Raw genomic sequence first — 20,293 nt, 5'->3', positions numbered from 1 at the left:
TCTACCAATCAATGCTACATCCTGGGGAGATAGCTTCTTGAGGTAGTCATTTGTGCTAGCTATGCATATGTTGTATGTATCAAATGATGAGCCCATCTCTCAATGAGGTGGTGATGAGTGCATATGTATTAAGGCTACAAAATAAAAAAAATTTATAATTATGTTAAAACTAAAAAATTTTTACCAATAAAATCTATGTCTTTTAATACAAAAAATTCACTTACAAGTTCATGCTCTGTAAGCATAAAATGCAAGTGATCTCGCTAACTTTTTGATGGTCAATGAGTGTAGACAACATACGTATATGTTTCTCTCATCATAAAAGAAATCTCTCAAAGATTACCTCTCTCCATGCCATAGTGATATGATTTCACTCCCATACATAGAACGTGTGATGGACATCCATTTTGATTATGGAATCCTCAAAAGCTCTTCTTCGAACTCCCTATTTCCCTCTCTCAAATTAGATCCTATCCGTCCACAATCTCATCAGTCACCACAGTCTCCTTACTTGGATGAGTGCAAACAGAGAAAATAAAGAACCCCCTTCTCAGGAGCATAACCCTTCTTCCCAAAAGTAATCTTCAATCCCAAAACAACATTCTTGAGCCACACACTTTGGCATATGGGAGAACATGACACAAGGGTATGGGTGGATAGTCAGAGTGACTAGCAATCCTAGTCCTTTTCAAAATGTCCTCCCTTGAACATACACATAATATCTTCACTTCTTGCATTGCCATTAGGGAATACCTCTGGATGCATGACATAAGAAACTATTTGCAATTGCAACTCTAGATCATCAACACTAGAGTCCACCTTAGCTTGCACTTCCTCAAGATCAATTTTCTCCTCCATAACATTTTTTCTGCTCACATCTTCTGCTATTGTATCAAAAGTAGACCTCTCATCCCTTCTCCTTTTTTACTGCCCTCCTCTTTGTGGGGAGACATTGGAGCTGCAGAAACCAAAACCAAAAATAGATATAGTTGACTTTGAAAATTCTTCTTAACATTCAGGTAAATAGAGAAACATTCATAGTCACAACATAGAATACCTCTTGCATGGAGGCATTGCAACTATAAAGCACCTCAAGCTATTGATAAAGTAAGAAAGTTTCTCTTTAGGTCCTTCACATCACAAAAAGTCACGTGACAATGCTAGTTGTCAAGAACAACAGATCAACAACATGGAATTACAAGCTATGACACACATAGAAAATTCAAGTTCTTTAATTGGATGATTTAGGTTAGCATGTTCAACTTAAACTCACTATGACAATGCTAGCTGTCAAGAACACAACATTAGCAACATGGACATCATAGAAATTTCAAGTTCTTTAATTGGATTGTGATTCAAATTACGTTCAATTGAATTTTATTACTCATAATGAAATCCATCACTTTAAGTGTCATACACAATGAACAAAAGGAAAAGGAAAAAGAGCTATTCCCTCCACCTAATTTGTCAAACGCTCACATGTAAGCACAAGGTATCTAAACTGCCAATGTCCTACATGCATAGTGAACAATCTACTATCCATTTGTAATGAAGAGACAAAGGATAGGTTAACCTTGATGCTTCATACATGAATACATTTTGTAAGTACTGCATGACTCCAAAAAGTTTGTAATATCCTTATACATTCCCTACTACCAATATCTTTTTTTTCATATTCTCCAATGTGTCACAAATAGCTTTGTGGCCAGCAGACCACAAACTCTTATGAAACTCTTGCATTATTTTTGAACTAAGTAGCCCTATCACTAATGACTCACAATGGATCCCCTTTCTTCTTCTTCACATGCTTCCAAAGATAACCATTTTCTAGGAAGAATCCATATCTCTTTTTTTAAAAAAATTTGTACTCTTTTGACCACTCATGTTTGTTAGATAGTGTGCTATGCTATTTTCAACCATTCTCCTATATATAAGTCCTCCAGAAACACCTCCATGACTAAAATATACAGATATAATGTTTCCTTCCTATTGTCCAAGATTTGTCAATTACTCAATACACTTTATTTGCTATTGAATTCATTGTTATAGTAGCACTCCTAGTCAGTCTCCCTACTATGACTAGTTGTATTTAATGTTGTCCCTACATTTATGATATTTATACTTGCATTTATGGAAGTTTTAACTACAATTACAAGAGTTTCCATTCTATGTCTTTTAGTAAAACATGCATTTTTAGAAAAAAAACACCTTGCTCTTTATCTTTCACCATCCCCTCTTCATCCTCAAAGTGTGCTCTTGATAACATGTCATCAGTTGGATTGTTACTCCTCACAATATGCTACAAATCAAGATTATGTGACTTTATGTAATCAATCCACCGTAGCATACCAATATGTGGAGTTGTACAATTAGCAATCATCCCCATCAACAGTAAGAAATCTAGTTCTATAACCATAGGTGTACTAATAAAGTATTCTCAATCACACTTGAGGATTGTTACAACCCCCCATAATTCTTGTTTCCTTTGAGGGAGTATGAATTTCTCCCATACACGTTAATTTTCACTTGAGGGAGTATGAATTGAATTTATTTTTGTATCCCACTCCCTTAGAATTTTGTCAAACAAAAGTCACACCATAGACCAAACTCCATTGTCATGTTGCTAGTTAGATAGACCACTATTAAACTAACCATTATGCTTTCCTATAGCAGCCAGCAATACATCAAGCCACCTAACCTAGTGCCCAAATATAATGATTCAATGATGTCACTATCAAGGTCTAGACGACCTCTACATCATCAACCACTGCCTTCTACCTACAAATGGAAACCTAAGCACCATGAGCTCACTACCCTCACACTAACATCAATGCAAGCTACATGAACATATACCAACTATCTAGACTTGAAGGCAGCTTCTTCTCCATCTCAGGAAGACTCAACAACCATCTCCCTTTCCAATCCAGTTACCCCATAGGGACAAAACGACCATAACTACTTCCCAGTGTGCACCTACACTGAATGATAATTAGGAAAATCCTCCAGTGAGGTCAGGTATAAGTATATCATTAGTGAGTCTTGTTAAACTAGAATATTCTCTCTTGAGTTATTATCCACATACTTCAGACCTTCCATAGCGGAACTCCTAGCAGACATGGCTATCGATACAAGTGATAGTATAGTCGACAACATCCACCATCTTGACAATACATCGAGATTGTTCACTCACAATTATGACTGCTTGGACCTAGGTTTGTTAGATGAAGACACTGGGACGACAATAAGAGGCCTACCTTGCCTTGGGAAGAGTACAAATTCATCTTCAACAAGCACATCTCTATTGCCGAAGAACTCATTGCCACAAAAATTAGCAAAGAGCAAGCCATACACAGTTTCTTTAAAATTTTTATCAAATATAATGTAAGCAATGAAAATTTTCTCACAATTTTTTTGTAAAAGCTAGCAGGACCTAAGAAAGAACGTAACTCATGCACATTTTTAGGGATTGGCCAATTCAAAATTGCTTTTATCTTTTTAGGATAAAATTGAATACCATTAGAAGAAACAATATATCCTAAGTATTCAATTTGGATTTGAAAAAATTCACTCTTTTCAGGGCTAGCATATAATTGATTCTCTTTTAATAATTTAAAAACCAAAGATAAATGTTCATAATGCTCATTCTCAAAAACCAATATGTCATCAAAGAAAAAAATTACATAATTCTCATACTTCAAAATTATTTGATTTATCATACGACTGAATGTAGCTGGTGCATTAGTCAAACCAAAAGGCATAACAAGGAATTCATAATGACCAAATTGAGTTCTAAATGTAGTTTTGAAAATGTTAGGTGTATCTAATCATACTTGATGATATCCAGGTTTGAGATCTATCTTGCTAAAAATAGTGGCTCCTTGTAGTTTATCCATGAGGTCGTCTACCCTAGGGACCGAATATCTATTCTTAACAGTGATCTTTTTTAGGGCACGATAGTCAATGCACATCCTATAGGTATTATTTTTCTTTTTGACTACTAGGACAGGTGCATCAAAAGGAGAATGACTAGGCCTAATGAATCCTCAGGTTAACAGTTCTTCAACTTGGACTTGGATTTCTTTCTATTCAATTTGATTGTGTCTATAAGGTGCTTTACACGGTGGTTGAGAGCTTGGAATTAAGTTTATTTTATGATCTTTAGGTCGCGTAGGTGTGGTAAACCAAGGGGTAAATCATCGGCAAAAGAATCTTTAAATTGTGAAAGAAATTGTGCATGCCTAGGATGCATCTGATTTTCCTTAGCTTCAATTTTATTCACCCATACTAAGTATGATTTGCTATCTTTTCTCAATGCATATTTAGCCTCTGTGTGACTAAGAAATGGAAAATTATCAAAGGTGTGCGTACCATGTAATGTAATTTGTTTTCCATTAGAATGAATTTTCATTGAATGTATAGAATAATCTATATCGGGATTATATTTGTGACACCAAGACATTCCTAAAATAATGTCACTAGCTTGCAATGGCACAACCAATAAATTTTTGCGCTCAACATAGTCACCAATTTTAATTTCTAAATCATAAACTTCTTGTGTACCATTGTATCTAGTGCCTAAGAGTGCAATTTTTATGCGATAATGAGTTGGAATAGTATGTAAATTCAATTCTTTTACCAAATTTGCAGAAATAAAATCGTGTGTGCTTCCATCATCATGCAAAACAATCTTTTCGTGACCATGCACAAGACATTTCATCATTAATAATGAATGAGGATTCGGCATACTTGGTAAAGTATTTGTAGTAGTATCAATATCATCATCATCTTTCGTGAAATCTGGCATTTCTTCATGGCCTTTGTCTTCAATCAGTTGATGTGAACGGTTGGCTTCTTAGATTGATAGTTTACTTCTAAGTGTTCAGGTCATTGACACTTGTAGCAAACTATATGCTTGGCTTTGGAAACATTATTGGTAATGACTGGAAGTTCAGGTATGTTGGGATTTGGTTGAAGAGGTAGCTTAGGATTTGAATAGGTGTTTGATGGTAAAGGAAGAGGTCGTGTCTAGGATTTACAGAAAGAAGAAAGAACAAAGTGATTTTGATTGAATCTTCGAAAGCTAGAATTGAATTGCTTTGTACCAAAGTTACCATTAGTTGGAAATTGTTGTGGTCGCTTCTCTCGTCCACGAATTTTGTCTTAGTATCATGGGCTAAAGAAATTGTATCCTCCAAAGTCTTTGACTTGAACATGTTCACTTCCACATGGAAGTGACCAAGCAAACCGAACATATACTTGCGCTTGTGGATCGCCTCAGAAACATATTCAAGCATTCGAAGTTGCAGTAAGGCATTCCAGAAATGCTCAGTGTATTGCGGAATAGGCTCACAATCTCTTTGTTGCAGAATATCCCACTGTTTGATTGCTTTTTCATGGAATTGAGGTGCAAGAAAATTATGCAAAAATTTCTTTTGAAAAGCCTCCCAAATAGTAGGACAATCAATACTCTTTCGGACAACAGTCCACCATAACGATGCTCTGTCCACTAGATGGTTAGTGACACATTTGAGTTTATCTTTTTTGGCATATTACTCTTCATGGAAATAATCATCAAACTGACTGATAAAAGCAAGAACAATTTTTCTGTCATGTAGCCCGCTAAAAGTATGGAATTTGAAAGTTATTTTACTTATCTTGGCTTCCTTCCTGAGAGATTGTGCTTTGAGTGTCGCATTGATTGTACATTATATAACATCTTCGGAGTGCGGTCCATCTTGATCGACAATGGATCGTTGAAGAGTAGCCAGTTGAGATTGCAATAACGATGGGTCATGTGGACTCCACTTAGATATGGTAGGACAAAAAGGCAAAAGTAAGCTGCATGAGGAGGTCGAGAGGGAGATTAGGAACTGCAGAGCCTCACTAAATCATGAACCCAACTTGGCATAGGATTTTAATGGTGAGATGCAAGAAGAAGTGCCCAATATGGACCCTTATAGCATGCCCAATCACACCCTTTATCAGCATGAGATCTGCCATATGGAAAGACATAATGATATGGTTGTCAACCATATCATTATGCCTTTCCATATGGCAGATCTCATGGTGATAAAGGTCAAATGCTCTGAGAAATAAATATTGAAATTGAATAAATGTCCCTCTCCAACTCTCAAAATCAATAGACATTGGAATAACTCACCACCCTTGTAGCCCAATTGGCCACCACCATGGCACGAGATAAGGCAAATGACTCCAAGCATGAATCGTGATGACCTCCACCACTGGACCTACTCTATGGCCCATGGGGTATTCTTGAAACTAAGGCTACCCCTCCTCCTTTCATATTGGGGATTGGTGAGATTACTCACAGTCAAGATGAGCCTCTCTTGAGCTCTCCCATCATACATGCATCCAATCCTCTTGTAGGAACCCTTGGTTAAACCTCAACCACTCTCCCCCAAGAGCCCCAATGGGCCTTATCTGGCTCAGCCCTATCATGGACAACCTGGTACTAATGGCCATCATGGCAACAATGGGTAGCATGGGTTCAACGCACAATACAACATGTATGGGCAAGATGGCATGTATGGGCATCATGGTATGCATGGAGAACAAGGCTATAATGGAAAACAAGGCCCCAATGATCTCTGTAACCAAATCATTCTTATCAAATAAATTGGGCAATCACTATCCCCATCAAATTTGGAAGAACAGACCTCCAAATTAGAGTCCTACTTCAATATTTATCCACGTAATGATAATCAAAAATTTATCTTGATTCTCTCTATCTAGGGGGATTTTCCCACATATGGTAGCACTACATTGGCCATGAGAATCATCACTTCATTGATTGGGAATACTTTAAGATGTATATGGTTCAGTTTTTTGTATCCCTAGTGGAAAAATAACGATTGGAAAGATGATGATATTATCTTGACCAACGTTATCTCATTATACGAGAGTATACTAAATAGTTTATGAGCTTGACCATATATGTTGAGATTGTTAGTGATTATGAAAATTTGCATAAGTACATCTATGGATTAGAGCCTAGCTTGTTGTAGAGCTAATGTAATGGCTCGAAAGCCTTCCACTTTATTTGATGAAATTGAGTTGGCAAAAAGATACTTAAGAAAGTATCGTAAAAATGAGAATTTTCACCAAATTATGGGCAACCTTGCACCCATTGAGGTGAGCCCCATATGGGGGTGTTTTTAGAGGCTACCCATACCTAGTAGTAGCCCCAAAATATAGACTCACCTCCCCTTTCATTCTAAAAGAAAATAGTATACTTTTGGGACAACACTTAACTCTAATGGTGAGAGTAAATATGCTGAAAATGTTAGAATATCAACCTCTCGTTACTCTTTAATTAGTATATCTTTATGTGTGTGACCAACATTAGCTGGATATAGATGTACACGTGCGTGACATTCAATAAGTTGGTGTAGTCAATGACTTAACCACAGTTAGTCTTGGTTAGTCATACATATGTGTATAACTCTCTTTTTAGTTAGTATGATGGAAGAATAATGGAAGAAGAACAACAATGAGCTGAGACTCATCTTCCGCTCCACTTTGTCTCTCCCTCTCTTCCAACATGGTATGAGAGCTTAAACGCCTGAAGCCTAAAGGCTTGGCAGTGGCCATTTGACATCAAGACATCAGATCTAAAGAAAACGTCATCAAAAGAGACTGTACCTGCAGCCCGTTTTTTTGCAGAATATACATGTTGCCACAAAAATGGTTTTTGGAGAAACAACCCATCAATCCTAACCATTTTGACATGGTCTACAACTTTGCAGAAGAACGGTTTTTCAAATTCCTCACAGATTTTGAGATATTGAGCCCATACCTGTGGAGACTGGTTGTTTACTATATTAAACAACAAGTGATTCTAGGTCACTAGTGGCTTTCATCCTAACAATGTATATGCCCTTATTATCATGCATTTTAGCATGATATTGGACTGTTAAATGCTTAGTTTTGGAGCTTATTGCAGGCTGGAAACAATGAATTGGTTGATCTCCTGAATTTGGAAACAATATACCTACAAGGTTGAAGTATCTGTGATGCTCATTTGCTACTGAAAAATGCTTGGATCATACCACTTGAGTGGTAGCTGCTTTTTGGGATATTGTGAGTGCTAAAAGTCCAAAGTTTGGACTGATTTATTGCTGGTTATACTAGGATATTGACTAGTTATTGTCTGCAGGGAAGGATACCTATCATCTTCACTTGACATACATGCAATATATTCTAACCGGTTGCAACTCCTTCATAGAGTGGCAACTGAATGAGATGTTTTGGGGATGTTTTGAGATTTGAATACTCTTGTTATAGTAGTGGGTTGGCTGTATTGGGTATTGCTACTTGCATACAGTACAAACATTCATACTTGTATGGACATAGTTTGTTGCTGGGATGTTTTGCCACTACCATAGAATGTTTTGAACTTTTTTGAGCTTGGTTTATGCTCAGTTGGCTGTGTTTTTTCATTTTTGGAATACAGTTTCAGAAAAACTATCCTGAATTGCAAGAAATTGTCCTGAATAGTAGAAAATTGGTCCTGAATTGTAGGAAAAGTACTCAGATACTTACATGTTGTATACATCACTGAATACCTAAGTTGCAACTATGGCAAATGCTCAAGGCACTGACAATATCACTCAAATTGTGGGAAAAAGGCTAGACAACAAAAAAATTTCTTTATGGAAGTTCCGTATGAAGAATTTTTTGGTTGGTAAAGGTTATTAGGACTCATGTACAGGTGATGAGAGAGAACTTGAAATGCATGAAAGGAATCCAACAAATGATAAGAAAAGGGCTCATAAGCTATGGATTGAGAGAGCATGCAAGGTGTTACATTGGTTTTCCTTATATATATCAGATGTTATAGTTATATAGATTACTGGATGCAGTTTTCCAAAGGATGCATGGGACATACTCATGAAGAATTATGGAAATGTAATACATGCAAGAAAGATTCAGCTAAACGAACAATTCAATAACATGTCTAGGAATGGCAGAAGCATTTATGCCTACACTATAGAGATCAAGAACATAGTGGATTAGCTTGTCACCATTGAATCTTCAATGTCTAAGGATGATATGATTGCAGTGACATTGAATGGACTTGGCAAAGAGTATAATGCATTTGATACATCTATTTCTGTGAGAGCTGAATCCTCTAATTGGGATGAGCTGATTGTTTTGATGTTGCATGAGGAAGCTAAGCTTGGGCTAAATACATGTTCTAGTACGTCTTGAAGTAGAGACATTGCTCTTTACTCTAGCCAGCTCGTAGAGGCGGCAGAGATTGTGGCTCTTTTTGAGGTTGAAGAGACACTCGAAACACTTATGAATAGCATTAGCAGAATGCTTGGCATGGCACAAATACACAGGGCCAACATGGATTTGGTGTGGCAGATCAGTCAAATAGAGATAAGGACTGTTATTACAGCGGCAGATATGGATACATTGCAAAGGATTGTTACAAGAAGTAGGGAGATATGAAGGCAAAGGGAAAACAACATGGGCACTATGCATCTTCTAGCAATTCTCATGATGAGCAGGTTGACAAATTGTTTGCCATGCAGCATATGTCTAAGAATGCATTTAGGCAAAATAGAGATGAGAGATGGTACATTGATTCAGGGGCTTCAAATCATATGACACCCCATGGAGAATAGTTTGATGAGATGGTTGCAAGTTCACATGGTTATGTGTATACTAGGGATGATATCCAACATGACATTCAACAGACAGGAATTGTTCTGTTGTTGATGCCTGATGGAAAGAAGAAGAGCCTACATGATGTACTACATGTACCTATAATAACCAAGAATCTTTTGTCAATTGGAAATATGGAAAAACAAAATCTGCAGGTGAGATTTAATAAAGATGGATGCTTTGTTGAAGAATATGGTAATGGTTGCAAATTGATTGCTAGAGGCCAAAGAGATGGCAGAATGTTTACACTTGATGGGTTAATTCTAGAATTGAAAGCAGCCATGTTTGCACATGATGATGGTGCTATACGAGATGTTGAGATATGGCATAAGCGGATTGGCCATTTGAATGTACAAAAGCTGAAATCTATGCAGCAAAAGGAGATTGTGCTTGGATTTTCTAAGTTTATGTATAATGGCTTTGGACATATATGTGATGCATGTCAGTTTGGAAAGCAAGCAAGCATGTCAGTTTGGACATATATGTGATGCATGTCAATTTGGAAAGCAAGCATAGTTTCCATTTATGAGACATGTACGAAATAGCTCACGACCCTTGCAGTTGGTACATTTAGATGTATGGGGTTCATCTCATAATGCTTTGTTTGGTAGTGCTCATTACTATGTATCCTTCATTGATGATTTTAGCATAGGTATACTTGGCTATACATACTAAAACATAAGTTGAGCTGTAAAATTTCATGTCTTAAATCAAATGGAGGTGGAGAATATGTCTCTAATTATTTTGACAGGTACCTTGCTAAACATGGGATCAGAAGACAGTTATGCAGCTATACACCATAGAAAAATGATGTAGCAAAAATGAAAAATAGGGTACTGATGGAATCGGCAAGAGCTATGCTGAATGAGAAGAGTTTGCCAAATGGTTATTGGGCTGAAGTAGTAGCTATTGTTGTCTATGTGCTGAATATAACCCCTACAACAGAGATTTATGATGTAACTCCATATGAGAGGTTGTATGGTCATAAGCCTGACACTTCACACTTGAAAGTATTTGGCAGCATTGTATATGTGCATGTTCCTTATGAAAAGAGGAAGAAATTGGATCCTAAAGCTGTCAAGATTGTGTTCCTTGGTTATGCACAAGACCGGAAAGCTTACAAGTATTGTGTATCGTATACACATGAGACATTGATTAGCAGAGATGTTTTTGATGAGCTGGCATCGTGGTATGGTAATCCGGTTGCAGCGGCTACTAATGGATTAGCCAACACTAGTAATGCTGAAAATACACCTACAGTGAGTACATCTATGAGTGGTCCTACAGGTGATGGGTCACCTACAGTAAGTCCTTGGTCAGGACGCTTGCAAAGTCGTACTCCTATGTCCACTGACACAGATATGTCAATGGGGGGAGATTGGATAAGGGAAAAGAAAAGATACTTGATGATGTGACAGGTCCACTTATAGTAGGTTATGAGTCATCAAAGAGCGACATTTTGGATAGTGAGTTGGGCATTCCATCTATTATGATGCCTGGAGCAAGGCAGAGTGGTTATGTACCGCCTCATGAGAGGAAAGCTCAAAGTGAGCCACAATTACGGAGATCTGAGAGTGCTAGAGAACTAGTTGACATGTTTACATATAATGGTTATTTGGCTCGCCATTATGCATATATGGCTAGTGTGACAGGTTACAAAGAACCTACAAAGTTTGATGATGCAGTTATAGATGATAATTGGTGTGCTGCCGTGGATGAGGCGTATGCAGCCTTGGCTGAAAATTAGACATGGACATTGGTTGAGTTGCGTGAAGGAAAAGTTCCCTTTGCTGAAAATGGGTGTACAAGGTTAAGTACAAGTCAGATGGTTCGTTAGAATGCTATAAGGCTACCTAGTTGCAAAAGGGTATGCGCAGTAGTATGGCCTTGACTCTGAGGAGACTTTCAATCCGGTGGCTAAAATGGCAATAGTCACAACTATCATTGCTTTGGCAGCCTGCAAAGGCTAGAAATTATGGCAATTGGACATCAAGAATGCTTTCTTGAATGGTGATTTGGTTGAGGAAGTATATATGGAGCAGCCTGAAGGCTATGTTCACCTAGACTTTTCTACACATGTATGTAAGCTGAAAAAGGCTTTATATGGACTAAAATAGGCACATGGAGCATGGAATGCTTAGATCAATAGTTATTTACAGCAACATGGATTTAGATTGGGTGATGCAGATCACAGTCTGTTCACGAAGAAGACAGATCATGGATATGTGTTTCTAGTGGTTTATGTAGATGATCTTATCATCACTGGGATGATGAAGACAACATTACTGAAATTAAATCATGTTTACAGACTGAATTCAGAGTCAATGACCTTGGTGAACTAAAGTATTTCTTGGGATTGAGATAGTCTCTATGCCTCAAGGTATATGGCTACAGAAGCAGTATGCTCATGACATGTTACAGAAGTATGGTATGGCTAAATGCAAGCCTACACCTCTTGATCAGAATGTCAAGCTACAATTTGATGTTGGGAATGATATAGAGAATGTGACGATGTATCGACAGATGGTGGGTAGCTTGATATACTTGACTATTACCCTTCTTGACTTATGTTATGTAGTGGGGCTGATTAGTCAGTTCATGTAGAAGCCTCGCAAACCACATTTAGAGGCACTCAAGAGGATCATGAGATATATAAAGGATACTATAGATTATGGGTTTTTTTATGCATATGGAAAATCCCTTGACTTAACAGGGTTTACTAATGCTGATTGGGCTAGTTGTGCCTATGACAGGAGGTCAACCAGTGGTTATGCGTTTGGATTAGGCAGTAGTATGATTAGTTGGTAGAGTGAGAAACAACCTATTGTTAGATTGTCTAGTACAGAAGCTGATTATAGAGGAGCTACCTTAGCGGCTCCCAATGCAATTTGGTTGATGAAACTGCTAAAAGACTTGGGAATACAGGTGGAAAGTAGAGTGAGATTGCATTGTGATAACCTCAGTAGTGTAATGTTGGCTAGCAATCCTGTCTACCATGCTAGGTCCAAACATATTGAGGTTCACTACAATTTCATTAGAGAAATGGTTCTTACAGGATAGATTGGCTTGATTCATGTGAAGACTGAAGACCAGGTAGCAGATATATTTACCAAGTCTCTTGGTAAAGAAAAGTTCATATACTACATATAGCTACTTGGAGTTTATCAAATGGTTTGAGCTTGAGGGGGAGTGTTAGAATATCAAGCTCCCATTACTCTTCGATCAATCCATATTTATGTTTGTGACCGACATTAGCTGGATATAGCTATGCACGTATGTGACATTCAATAATTCCGTGTAGTTAGTGAATTAACCATAGTTAGTCTTGGTTAGTCATACCTATGTGTGTAAGTCTCTTTTCAGTTAGTATGATGAAAGAATAATGGAAGAAGAACAACAATGAGCTGAGAATCATATTTCGCTCCACTCTGTCTCTCTCCCTCTTCCAATAGAAAATAGACCCCAAACTACATCAGCTTCAAATGGTCCAAGTGGTTAAAAGTTCATATCCCTAGATGTTGTAAAGGAGCGGAAATAAAAATATCTATGTTTCAAATGTGGTGACAAGTACACAACCGGCCATGCCTCAAATTTCCCTTACAAGATAGCCAAGATCAAAGCTCATTGCATGTATATAACCGAAGATTGAAATAATAATGAGAAGGAATTACATGTTGAAAATGAGGCATATGCTAAGGATTTGGACCAAGAGTAGTTCTATGATCTGGAGGATGAGTTTCCCTTCAAGCTAAGAGGTTGCCCATCCCATGCTCTTGATTTGAATACCCCTAATTTAGTCACATATTTCAAAAATTATAGCATGGGCTAAATTATGAATGAAAACTTCCAATATTAGCTCAAACATGGCCTCATTTGGTCCCACGGTGAGATTGTCATCCCCGCACTTCTTCCTTCACATGAAGGTTCATGAAAGAGATGCATTCTTACCCCGCTGCTAGTCATTTGGGTGTTTTCAAAATATAAGATAGGATTTCCAAGAGCTTTCAATAGAAGGGCATATGGAGGGATGTCAAGGATTTTATGGCCAGTTGTGTTCCATGCCAACAGAACAAGGAAAATATGCTTAGACACACTAGTGTCTTCTATCCCCTACTTATTCTTGAAGGGAAATGGACACATATCACTATGGATTTCATTACTATCCTCCCCATTACCAAGAAAAGATGGAACAATATATATGTGGTAGTTGACGGTCTCACCAAGGCTTCCCACTTTATCCCAATAAAGATCCAATACATTGCATCTTAGGTGGCCACTTAGTTTATGGACCATGTATTTAAGTTGCATGGGTTACCAAAACTCATAGTGCATGATCAGGATGCTAATTTTATGAGTAATAAATGGCTTGAGTCCTACCTACAACACTTTTTCCATGATGTACAACAGAGTTGAAATATGTGGCTCCACTTAACTGAATTTGCATATAACATTTCCACCCCCTCTAGCATTGGGATATCTTTTTTTGAGGCATTATAGGGGTAGAAGGTTCCCCTCCATATAATCTTGTTCAATGATAAGATCAATCCCCAAAGTAGAGAGGAGTTTGAAATGCCTATGAGTTTATATGAAATAAAGCATGCCCCTTTTCTATTGAATCTATAAATGATCCCTTGTGTAAAAATGGTAGTATATTTTTGTCAGTAAAAATTGTGTAAAAAGGATATCATAAAAGTCCCCTCTTTTAAACCCATGAGATATTCTTACATATTTAGGAGTGAATGTTATGAGCATAAGTCATTGGCACCTCATTACATAAGTCATTGTACATCTTGTTATGTACCCTACATCAATTTTGGAATGTAATGAAAAGTCAATGTGTGGAAAAGATGTATATGTTAAGTTGCATGAGGTCAATGTGTAAATATAAAAATTTCTAAACATAGGTTAAAGTATTTGAGGTTATATGGAGAAACACCTCTTTAATTTGTTTAGTTACTTTATTAGATCTCATGGCATAGAACAACAACTTACTTGCAAGTATATCCCACAACAAAAAAAGTAGATTATAGGAATTGCACAATCCTTGATGGCTAAAAGAATATACCAAAGTATTTTTGGTCTTTTCCTATTCACACGTGTATATATTACAAATATAACTCCTGTAGTTGTAGTTCATGTATGACCCTTGAAATTTCTTTATGGGCAAGAAGCTGAATGTATCAAGCTTGAAAGTATTTGGTTGTATTGCATAGATTCATCTGCTTATGAGTTAATAAAGAAACTTGATTCAAAATCTAGAAATTATATCTTCATTGGATACTCTCATGAGAAGAAAGGGTATCACTATCATAACATTGTCATTAGCGAGTTAAATATGACCAAGCATATTTTTTTTTAAAAGATGAGTAGTTTATATATATTGAGTGGTGATGCATTAAAAAATGATAATCGTTAGGATAGTCATTTGAAAATAGAATAGTAGAAATCACACATTATTAGTGGACCAAGGTCTTCATCTACTAGCAAATCTATAGCTAGTCCTTAACTTAGGAGAATAAGGAGTGTTAGGACACCTTTAGATACCTCTAGTGGTATGGAAAATAATGTGAAAGGTAACTGACTGTGATGGCGAAGAAATGAAGGAAGTGTCATATGGTAATGATGCATCTATGAATCATTAATTCATTTTGATTTCTAGCATATGAAAGAGCTTGGATAATGATCTTGGTATTTATTTGTTAGGATACTAGATCTACAAAAAGCACATGGTAATGTAAAATTTGTAAGGGCTTGCACATTTCCACCAAATGAGAGTGATCTACTTTCCACCTTAGAAAATTCCTTCCTAACAATAATTCTCTTTGAAGAATACTTACCTACAATGACTCTAGCATTGGGTTGGGATGGATTTAGAAGTGGGCCACATGATATTTAAAAAAAGTCATTAGAGTTGAGTATGAGAGTCTTATCACACTGAAGGAAATGGAGTCAAGTATACAAAAAGTTAACATGAGGACAAGGGAATATGTGGATACCTTTTATAAATGATTCAACCTTGTCAATCACTTGTATCCAAGATCTTTGAAATCAAAGAAGGAGGCGGGGCCAAGCTTGGACACATATGTTTTTTATTATTTTAAGGAAATAATCCAATGGCCCTTCACATAATTCTTCCATGTGGTATATAGATCATATACTGACATCTTTTTCTCCAATCTCATATTTTCTCTTTTCATGCATCTCACTCTTCTTAGCTTATTATTAAATCAACCATTATATTCCTCATTATTCAAGCATACCGCCCATCCTTATTTTAATATTTGGAGCTTTAAAAAATAGTGCATGCATGACAGAAGCCTTGGCCTATCCAAGAAAGAAAATGTAATGTGTCCACTAGTATCATCCAGGACACGTCTTAGCAGTCCATCGGAAAGGATGTCAAGAAAGCTCCGCTCGGCACTCCCATGAAATGTTACGGGGTTTGCGATCTAGGGCTTTCTGTGTCTGCCACGTAGCGGAAGTATTCTAGCCATTCCCACTTAGGATCGACCAAAATTTGGGTTTTCCTAATTGGTCATTTCCTAACAGCAACTAGCGTCAGACCCAAGCGAACTACTTTACGTAGAAACGCCAGGTCCGAAGCGGATTCATGCTGCACTTGGTTCAAAGAGAATGGGAAACGAGAGGGATGCAAAGCTCAACCTCTCTGCCATAAGGCATAGTCCCATTCCATTCCCCTAAAACAACGTAAATCGGTTAAGACATAACTCTAGGTCAACGCTTTTGTTGTTCGTGTCCTTTGACGATCATCCCGCTGTTCCTCGAGATTTGAGAAAAGTTCTCGGCCAACCGGGACCACCCAACCGTAGGACGGACCCATGGCCGATCCTCCGCACTTTTCTCGGTTTGTTTTAGTTATGTAATTATCTAACACATTAATTGGACATGTAACAATCAGCTTCTTTAATTAATCCGTGAAGCACTAGTTCCTTCACGTAATCTTATCACGTGACATAGAAAAACAATATTAGACAAGTTCTTTGTTAATACATCATCATATTTATCTTTGAAATACAAGGAGTTCCACCCGTAGGCTTGTCCATAATCCACTCGAAGGCTATCCAGTAATCCACAGGGATTAGTATTTCAAGCTTCGGCACGTAGACTAGTATGCGGGCCTCGAGATCCAATCTCAAGTCACGTTAGCCTCTTGTGGAGGACCCGGAAGGCGAGGGATTTACGACCAGAGCCCCCCTGGTACCCAAGTGTCCTCCTACTCCAAGTAGAGCTCAAGGGAGAGACCTCTCACGGCAGGTTCGGTACACGTTCCTGGCGCGGTCAACAACCCCCTTGGTTAGGGTCAGGCAAGCAGTCCGGGGTAACTGAAACAGCCTCTCCCTTCAGGTCTTCAACCTGAAGTATAGATATTCATTTAATTTGTAATTCATAAATCAAACAGTGCTCTAAAATCTCTAGCAAGCACAAGCATTTCCTTTAACCGATCTTCTTGTTGGCAAACTGCTAAGGAATGATTCTTTCCTTTCGAATGCATCAGCACTCGTTCCAGGGTGTCTTGCAACTTGGCAAGATCCCTTATATTCTGGGTTAGGGTGTACCCTATTAACCCAACTTGGTCAACCCTAAAGTTCATTGGATACTTTAGTTTCCGGTTTTTAACCTTCCTTACTTAGAAGGATATCAAAGAATACATCCTTTTGCAAGATAACTTGCGTAAAGATCCGCCATCCTTGTTGAGGGTATTTAACCTTTCTTCTTGTGAATCAATCACAAGATCATATGACTTCATACTTGCTGTGCAAGTCCTGCATCGTAATATACGATGAAACAATCCGTTTTAGTTTCTTTAAGCTGACGTTTGTCAGACCTAGGGTCTCTTTTTAAGAACCTCAGGCACAAACCCTAGTTCTTTTTCATTTACGATTTATTGACCCTACAATCAGGGAAGGTAGGCAAGTATTTAAGGTATAACGTCTCTTGGATTTTTAAATCATTCCCAATGTATATTTCACAACATAGGTATTTCTAAGTTTATATTAGTTCGGTTAACTTTTTGAAGGTAATATCGAGATCACCTCGGCATGATTTGTTATCTATGTGACAATTGATTTTTCAGTCCTAAACTTTATTGCTTTGAGGTTAGGTAAATTCAATTAAACTTTATTTTTCCTTGCGAACAAACTCATGCCAAATAAACAATCTTTTCCTTGCTAAGATATGCAGTTAGCAATGATGACTTCCTAGAGTTTAAGCAACGTAAGAAACCTTTCATGAATTTCACCTTCTATGATGATTCGTTGCAAAAAAGAATAGGGGTTAATGGTGCAAAATGCATTTTTTATTCCTTCAAGATTTAACTGGAATATACTAATTTAGTGGGTAAATAATCTTTCTCATAATTCGTTTCAGTGCATAAGGCTATTTGAAGGAAAACTATGTTTTATACTTTATCCATTTTGCATGTTCAACTAAACTAAATTCCTTCATCGTAAATAACTAGGACAAAATATATCTTATCCCTAACAATTCATCTTGCATGATTGAATTAAAACCGATATAAAACCAAGAAGGAAAAACCTGGTTTTGGGGTGAGATATCCACATGGATACGGGGAGATGACCCTCCCGTAGCTACTCCTTGGACTTTCTTAGGCGGCATCACAGTTGTAATCCTTCGAACGTGAAGGCAGCTTTACACTCCTTTTCGGAATTCACCGTCGCTTCAATATTCCTCTTCTCTCTTTCGAGTCAAGGAATCGCTAAGGGATTGACCACAAGAAAGGGGTAACAAGACCTTTAAGGTCTTAGCTTCTTTGGAGAGGGAAAGGTTTATAAAGCCTAAAAGAAAAGGCCCTATAGGGATTTATTCGCGGTGAAAAGGGTGTGAGTGATTGTGGTTTCAAAAACATATGAACCTTGGGAGATCTTTAGGCACGGGAGCAAAAGGACCTAGGGGTTTTCAAACCCAGGGGGGAAATTTGAAGGCTAACACAAGGGTTTATAGTACGGGAAAAAAAAAACATGTGTAAGGAAAAAGGGGACACGAGGGTTAAAAAGGGGCTTAAGAAACTATAAAGCCTCCGACATTGCGAGATTGTTTATCAAAGAGATATTCAAGTTACATGGGTTACCCAGAAGAATCATTAGTGATCGAGATTCTCTCTTCACATCACACTTCTGGAGAGCTATCTTTGAAGCCATTGGCACTCAACTTTGTTTTAGCACCGCCTACAATCCCTAAATGGATGGCCAAACAGAGCGAGTAAATCAAGTCATCGAGGATATGCTTAGGGCATACTGCTGTCGAGAGCCGAAGAGGTGGATTCAATACTTGCCATTGGTCGAATTTTCCTACAATGCTTCTTAATAGCAAAGCATTTAGATGACCCCTTTCCAAGCATTGTACGGTCATGACTGTCGAAGCCCCCTAAATTTTTCTGATCCAACCTTAAGGGTTGAAGCTTCAAGATAGATGTTGGAAGACATGGATGATCAAATAAAGTCAATAAGACAGGACATCCAAGCGGCCAAGGATAGACAGAAGGCATACGCGGATTTGAAGCGTCAAGAAACAGTCTTCAAAGAAGGAGACATGGTCTTCATTTGCGTACGCCCTAAAAAGAGTTCTCTATCCCTAAGAGATTGCAAGAAGCTAAGTCCAAGGTATTGTGGGCTGTACAAAATCCTCAAATGCCTAGGACCCAATGCTTATAGATTGCAACTTCCTGAGAACCTAAAGGTTCACAATGTATTCCATATCAACCAATTGAAGAAATACGTACCTAATCCTAACCATGTACTTGATGACCAACAAGTTGTAATGCCTAGTCAAGGAGTCCTTGAACTAAGGCCTGATAGGATCTTAGATGTTAGGGAGAGACAATTAAGATCCAGAACCTTGAGAGAATGCCTCATCCAGTGGAAAGATTATCCCAAAGAGGATGCCACTGGGATAGAAGAAGACACTCTCAACCATCAATATCCCCAGTTTATCTCGAGATGAGGACATCTTGATTCCTCTAAGGGGGAGAGAATGTAATATTTCAGATATTATATTCTTTTTTTTTCTCTAGCAGCGCGTCGTGTTGGAAGGAGGGAAGCCGATAGAGCAGCCAGCAAGCTCCTCGCTGCGGCTCCACTGGCATGCAGATTGACATATAGGAGGGGGAGGATTCCCTCCCCTCCCCTATATAAATGAGGGAGAGTCGTGAGGAGGAGGGACAAGTTGCCGTATTGTGAGAGGACGGGGGAGACGAATTTATTTGCTGCTGCTGCCTGACGTCAGTCTATCTGCTGTGAGAGAGGGAGGCCGCCATAACGCCGTGCTGAACGAGGAGGGATAGCCACTTCATCGCTGCCTGCAGACATTCACCCCCCCTTCATCGCCGTCAAATCCCCCCCACGTGGCTTTTGACTCCCACAAAAGCTTCAAGAAGCTTCTTGAAGCTTCTAAGGGGGGGCTCCTTAAGCCCCCCTTCCTATACCCTTCCCTTAGAATCCTTTCATCCCCCCCCCCCCCCCCCCCCCGTCTTAAAGCCTTAACCCTTTCCGTGGGACCATTGAACCCCCACTCCCATTGGCCTCATAAACCACAAATTCCCCCCCCCCCCACCCCCCGTCTT

Source organism: Lygodium microphyllum, chromosome 13 (genome assembly GCF_053477565.2).
Source record: "Lygodium microphyllum isolate KBCC chromosome 13, Lygodium_microphyllum_v1.1.10, whole genome shotgun sequence".
Lineage (NCBI taxonomy): Eukaryota > Viridiplantae > Streptophyta > Polypodiopsida > Schizaeales > Lygodiaceae > Lygodium > Lygodium microphyllum.
Note: the sequence above shows the minus strand (reverse complement) of the source record.